This window comes from Zingiber officinale, chromosome 11B (assembly GCF_018446385.1).
Source record: "Zingiber officinale cultivar Zhangliang chromosome 11B, Zo_v1.1, whole genome shotgun sequence".
NCBI classification, from domain to species: Eukaryota; Viridiplantae; Streptophyta; class Magnoliopsida; order Zingiberales; family Zingiberaceae; genus Zingiber; species Zingiber officinale.
In genome coordinates, this window is record NC_056007.1 from 86,456,989 (window position 1) to 86,463,502 (window position 6,514).

At 35.6% G+C, this 6,514-nt stretch overlaps 1 long non-coding RNA gene across 1 annotated transcript; it reads right to left on the reverse strand.

Moving 5' to 3' along the window:
* Window positions 1–3,843: 3,843 nt before the first annotated feature.
* LOC122034364 lies at window positions 3,844–5,919 on the reverse strand. The gene is made up of 2 exons (XR_006126696.1): window positions 4,519–5,919; window positions 3,844–4,394 (listed from the first exon to the last, which is right to left on the reverse strand). It is a non-coding gene; the product is annotated as an uncharacterized LOC122034364 (long non-coding RNA).
* Window positions 5,920–6,514: the final 595 nt, after the last annotated feature.

Sequence of the window (6,514 nt, forward strand, 5' to 3'; positions counted from 1 at the left end):
AATTTTAATAAGAATATTATAAGTTTCTGTAAACATATAATTTAGTTTTTAATGAATATTTAAATTTATAATTTATATTTATTAAGCTCGTTTAGACTAAATAAAAGCTCGAATAAACTCATGAGCCATGAATATATTCGTTAAATAAAGCTCGAGCTCGACTCGATTATAAACGAGTCAAACTCAAACATTCAAGAGTTCGGCTCGGTTCAACTCGATGACATCCCTAGATAAGAGCTCATATCAGGCTCAACAGTGAGCCTTATATGGAAATATATCAGGCCCTTTTTAATCCTGGAGAGAGGGGATGAATTGGAAAATGATGAGAGAGGAAGGATTTAGGTGGTTGGCGGAAGAGATAAGAAGGGAATAACACTATTTTTAGTATTTTTTGATAATTTTAAAATTAGAGTATCAGGGTCGTCTCAACTATTCTTGAGGCCCTAGGCATAGTAATAGCTTTATCTTATCTCAAACCTCACTCCTTTATTTGTAAACTTTAAAAAATAAAAAATATTTTATGTTAACTAATTTAATGAGTAATAAATTATTGTAATATTATTAATATACATTTTAATTATTATTATTTTTAAAAAATTATCAATCAATTTTAACTTTGATGAATGAAAGTCTTGACGCAACAATAAAAAATATTATTGTGTCATCTAGATGTAATAAGTTTAAATAGTAGATATTGGCACTGCGTACAATAGATCCTTCCCTAGGAGCACATATTAGCAGAACTTTCATGAACCAAACTGTCTTTTTATCAATTTTAACTTTGATAAATTATAAATTAAATTTATTTAGTCAAAAAATATTTAGCTAAGTAAATATCGACGGTAAATTATTAAAAAAATGTGACAAAGTATTAATGTTATAAAAATAATAATAAAGGAGAAGAAAAAAGAAAAATAAAATTTAGAGAGGAAATATGCTTTTGACTTCCCAAAATATTTTTATAAAAAAAAATATCAATTAAGTATAACCAATAAGTATTTTTTATTTATTAACCAAACCTAATTTTGATTATTAAATTAAATTTTTATAAAAAATTTAAAATTATGAGTTAAATTTTTATAAAAAATTTAAAAATATGAGACAAATTTTAATAAAATATTAAAAAAATATCAACTAAATCTAACTTTAAGATTTAGAAATTAAAATTATCAATCAAATCTAATCATGTAAAAAAAAATAAAAATGATCAAATTTAATTTTAATTTATAAAAAAAGTAAAATTATTGGTTAAATCTAAAAAATTAAAAATTATTGGTCAAATATAATTTTGCTAGTAAAAATTTAAAATTATCAATGAAAATAAATCTTATCTAAAATTATTTTAGTCGTAATTTTAAATATTTAATATTTAAACTCATATATTTTTAAATTAATATTTTTATATATATATAATTTGGTGGCCCCAACATAATATGGGACCAGATGTTCTGAGCCAGGATCTCCTGGACCACTTTTTATGGTCCAGGGGATGTGTCACTCCTATTTGCGACCGGATCGTGGCCGCGATCCGGCCGCAATTGGTTGCGATCCCTTCTAGGGTTCACCGTCCCCACCAGATTATAGTTTTTGTTCGGAGCGAGCGGCCGCCCGGAGGACACCCTCGCTCGGCGCTCAGTAACCTGGCCAATTATCCACCACCGGAGGCCTTCGGACAGCCTCCAGCCGCCCGCTCCAAACAAAAACTATAACCTGGTGGGGACGGTGAACCTAGAAGGGATCACAACCAATTGCGACCGGATCGCGACCACGATCTAGCCGCAAATAGGAGTGGCACATCCCTGGACCAAAAAAAGTGGTCCAGGAGATCTCCTCTCAGATGTTCTGGACCACGTTTTCCTGATCCACTCCTCAACCACACAACTGGTATAAAATCTCCCTCACGTGTAAAACACGTGCACGCACTGCGGAAAAGCCCTAACCTCTCTCTCGACCTCCAGCGACGCTCCACGCGAAAAAGCCCTAGCTGCTCTCGACCTCCAGCGTTGCTGCCCTCCTCCCTCCCGCTGCCTTCTTCCTGTGGCCTCCAGCGACATCTTGCAGCCTACTCCTCCAACGTCGTCTCCTTCCAGCGACATCCTGCGCCCTCCCTCCAACGTCGTCGCCCTCCAGCGACCTCCCTGCTGCGTCGCCGACCTCCAGGGGCCTCCAATGACTCCCCTGCTGCGTCGCCGACGTCCTCGGCGACCTCCCTCCCAAGTCTTTCCGAATGCGACCTCCCTCCCGCGAGCTCTGCGACCTCCGGAGGCCTCCCTCCCTTTCACCGTGTGTAAGAAAGCGAGGACCTTTTTTGTAATTAGGTAATAGTGGTTCAAAAACTTCTTATTTATTGCTTCAATTTCGATTTCCCTTTTCATTGGACCTATCAGTTTCTATTTCCTCCTGGTTTTGTTAGCAAATTTAATCCGTTTCCATTTCCCAGTTTCTTTTTTTTGTGCTACAATTGCTATAATATTTCCACAAGTTTAATTGTTGTAGCTACTAGTGATTTTGAACTTTGCCCTGAATAAAAAACGTATGGTCTCTAAAAGCTCGGGTCTTCTACATCATTGTTCGATGATTTCATGCATGACCAAACTCTGTAGAAGACTTATTTTTATAAAAAAGAAAAAAAAATTGGTATCAGGTACATGGATGATGATGTAGTGAATTAGGGTGCTAATATTTTATAAGTCAAACAAATACCTATTTACTTTGATGGTTTCACAATGATTTTCATTGGCCAATTTAATGGTTTTTTTTATGAAGCTGTTCAAATTATTAATTTACATAAATAAAAAAATAGTTTCTAGTGATTTTGAACTTTGCTGGCCAGATCCCAAGCTTAGTAATGTGCTATTTTTTGAGTTGTTGTTAATCCTTCTCAGAAGCAAATCCTTTAAACTATAGTTGATTTAGTTTAAGGTATTACAATTCATGTTAGATGCCCCTTGAGTTACTATTTTTTAAATATCTTAATTTGATTATCTGATTCATAGGAAGTTTTGATTATCAAATTAAATATCTTAATTTGATTATCTAATTTATGTATTTTTTTGCATATTAGTGCTGTTCAGGTACAAGGAAAGAAAATCATGGCAGAAAATCCTAAGCATGAAATCCTTTAACTTGACATTGTGATGTAACTCTAAATGGTGCAATTTATTTCCTGATGTAACTTGTTTTCTTTTGTCGATCCTAAGCATGAAATCTTTGACTTTGACATTTACCTTCAACTTCTTCAATTAGACAATGTTAAAGAACTATTCTCTTTTGTTTTGATTTGATTAATTCTAGGCTGTTGGTACTGAATTTTACACTTAGTATAATCCATGTTCTCCTTTAATCTAACATTATTTTTGTTGTGACTAGATCATTGTTGAGTTTGTTGTCCTTTGTGGATGCATGGTGTTCCATTGCATGCTTTTTCTTTTGCGAGTTTTGTACAGCAAAGAAATCGTTTTTTATGGTTTTGGTGATGTAAATATTGGAGAATTGAAGGAGCATTTGGGGACACGTATGATATGGTTGCATTTGGTATATGTGAGTTTTTGCTGGGTGCTGAATGTTTTCAGAGCCTAAAATGTGATTTTTCTAGATCTTTTGGCGTTGTTTGTTTCAGTGGCATCTCGGGAAGCCTTATATAAAATGTTTGTCCATACGCTACATAAAATTCTTTCTTTGAACTATAATCAAACTCTGGAGGAGAAGATAATCCTCAAGTCTATAAATTCTTCGATCCCAAATAATCTTTGAGATAACTTGTTGACTCTAACATAATATTAGTTTTAAAACTTCCTGTTCTCAACTCATCGATCCAGTTAGAAACAAGAAAGATATCGAGTAGTTTTCGAATATACTTAATAACAAAATGCACATATACACCATTGTTCAGTTGCTTTTTACCGATTAGATATACAGTGATTTGAGATCTGGAATAACAGTGCCATTGAGGCTTCCAGGAGCAAAATCTGCGGGATAGCAAAACCATCCTATTTTTATGGGTTTGGGGTTTGTGCCTGTCTCCTATGAGTTTCAAGATTTACTGAGTAATATATCCAAGTAGTAGCGATGAAATGTCTGGAATTAGAGTGCCATTGAGGCTTCCAGTAGCAAAATCTGCTCGAGAGCAAAAACATCTGATTTTTGAGAAGCAAAGTTCAGGGCTATGAGCCCATCGTAGCTGTCTCGCACCATCCTGTGGTGAGTCCTGATGCTTTGAGGTACACCTTGCCATTTCATGTTGCGCCCATGGCCTCCAATTTCAAGGCAATAGTGAACTTCCTTGCCTCAGACTCTTCGCCCATGAAACAGATGAAGGTCATATAAACTGGCTCACAACCTATCACAAACGCTTCGGAATGAAGGCAGAAGTAGCAGTCGAAGCAGTTGAATAGCTGGGAAAAGAAATAACAATCAAAATGTGTCAAAAGGACAAGAAATAATCCATGTGTATTAACAAGTAACTTTCTAAGTAACTGCAGAAAAAATGCAGTATGTCCCAGGAAAGGCTCTGCTTACAGTTAGAGTCCATGAGCAATTGTCAACAAAATGAGGATCCTGTTTCACATAACGGTGATGGAAAGTGCTTCCTGCTTGAAGATCCAATTTGTGGCATTGTTTAAGATGTGACATAAGTTCATGAATGTCTCCGGTGAAGGGACAATCTGAACCAGGATGAGGGCATGCATAAGGCTAGTAAACACAATGTGTTTTGTGCTGCAACTTGCTGTAATAGGGCATCATTTCTGTGCAACCAAGATGATGGTATGAACAAGGTAAATGGAGTGAAGCAGCAAGTTTTTCCAGTGCTAAACAACGGATTTGGCCAATTTCCTTTCGGCAGATTGGGCACTTGTTTACTTTGTTTTTGTAGGAAAAGCACAAAGTGTGCCCACTTGGACACTGAAAGAACATCAACCAAAGGTAAGCATATCAGCATGAGTTCTAAATAACATATGATCAAAAATAAAAACACACTCATTGTGTACAGCACATGTAGATTAATGATACGAGTGAGGCAACTTCTCCATTATGAGTCTGCCCGTGCACAATATGAAAGAAATAAAACTTGTCATAAAAATTAAATTTAAAATTACACTACAAAAATAGTACAAGCCTATACTGCAACAAACTGTTTGATCCAACTATTTGAGATCAGTCCTATAGAGATCTTCTTACCCTATAACTGAGTTCTATGAGTGATCATATCTTAGCTATACTAATCTCTTATATTGTAGTGGCTAACAATTACAGTAATCAGAGATTAAAAACTAAACTGGATCTGGTTGCTCAAAAAATAGGATATGAAATTGGCCAATGAAAATCATTGTGAAACCAACAAAAGTAAATAGGTTTTTGTTTGACTTATAAAATATTAGTACCCTAATTCACTACATCATCATCCATGTACCTGATACCAATTTTTTTTTTCTTTTTTATAAAAATAAGTCTTCTAGAGAGTTTGGTCATGCATGAAATCATCGAACAATGATCTAGAAGACCCGAGCTTTTAGAGACCATACGTTTTTTATTCAGGGCAAAGTTCAAAATCACTAGTAGCTACAACAATTAAACTAGTGGAAATATTATAGCAATTGTAGCACAAAAAAAAGAAACTGAGAAATGGAAATGGATTAAATATGCTAACACGACCAAGAGGAAATAGAAACTGATAGGTCCAATGAAAAGGGAAATCGAAATTGTATTAGGGAACTTTCATCTTTCCCTTCTTTCTTCCTCCTCCACTGGATATTACTTGAAAGTCGAAAGGACTGTATTAGGGAACTTTTGATCGTCATTTTAATATTGTTTTTCTAGTGCTCTTTATCCAACTCCGCCCATGATGACCGGTCATGGCCGGTCCCAAGCCCGGATAAAGGAGGAGGGTTGCGTTAGGTTGCCAGCCAGCGTCAAACTATGGCAAATATTCAATGAATGAATCCATTAAACTATTGTACTAATGCTAGGTTGTTCCCCGGAAGGAACGCGTTGCAGGGTCCGACTGTAACGTCTCGGCAAGGACCGCTACATCTCCAGAACTCGGGTGTAGTGATAAATATGCAAGAGTTCGCGTTACAGGGTCCGACTGTAACGTCTCAGCAAGGACCGCTACATCTCCATGAGAACTTGGGTGTAGTGTTAAATAGGCAAAAGTTCTCACACCATAGGTTAGATAAGAACAAATATGATAGGAAAACTAATAATCTAAGATTTGGAACATGGAATATAGGAACTCTCACTGGTAAATCAATGGAGGTAGTAGATATGATGATTAGGAGAAAAATTAGTATTTTGTGTGTACAAGAGACAAAATGGATAGGCGAGAAGGCAAAGATGATAGAGAACTCGGGTTTTAAGTTAACTGGAAAGAGTAAAGCAAGAAATTGAGTGGATATCATTGTAGATAATTTGTTAAAGGATGATGTTGTAGGAGTAGTTAGAAAAGGGGATAGAATTATAACCCTTAAGATAATAGTGGCGAAAGAAACTATGAACATAATTAGCGTATATGCAC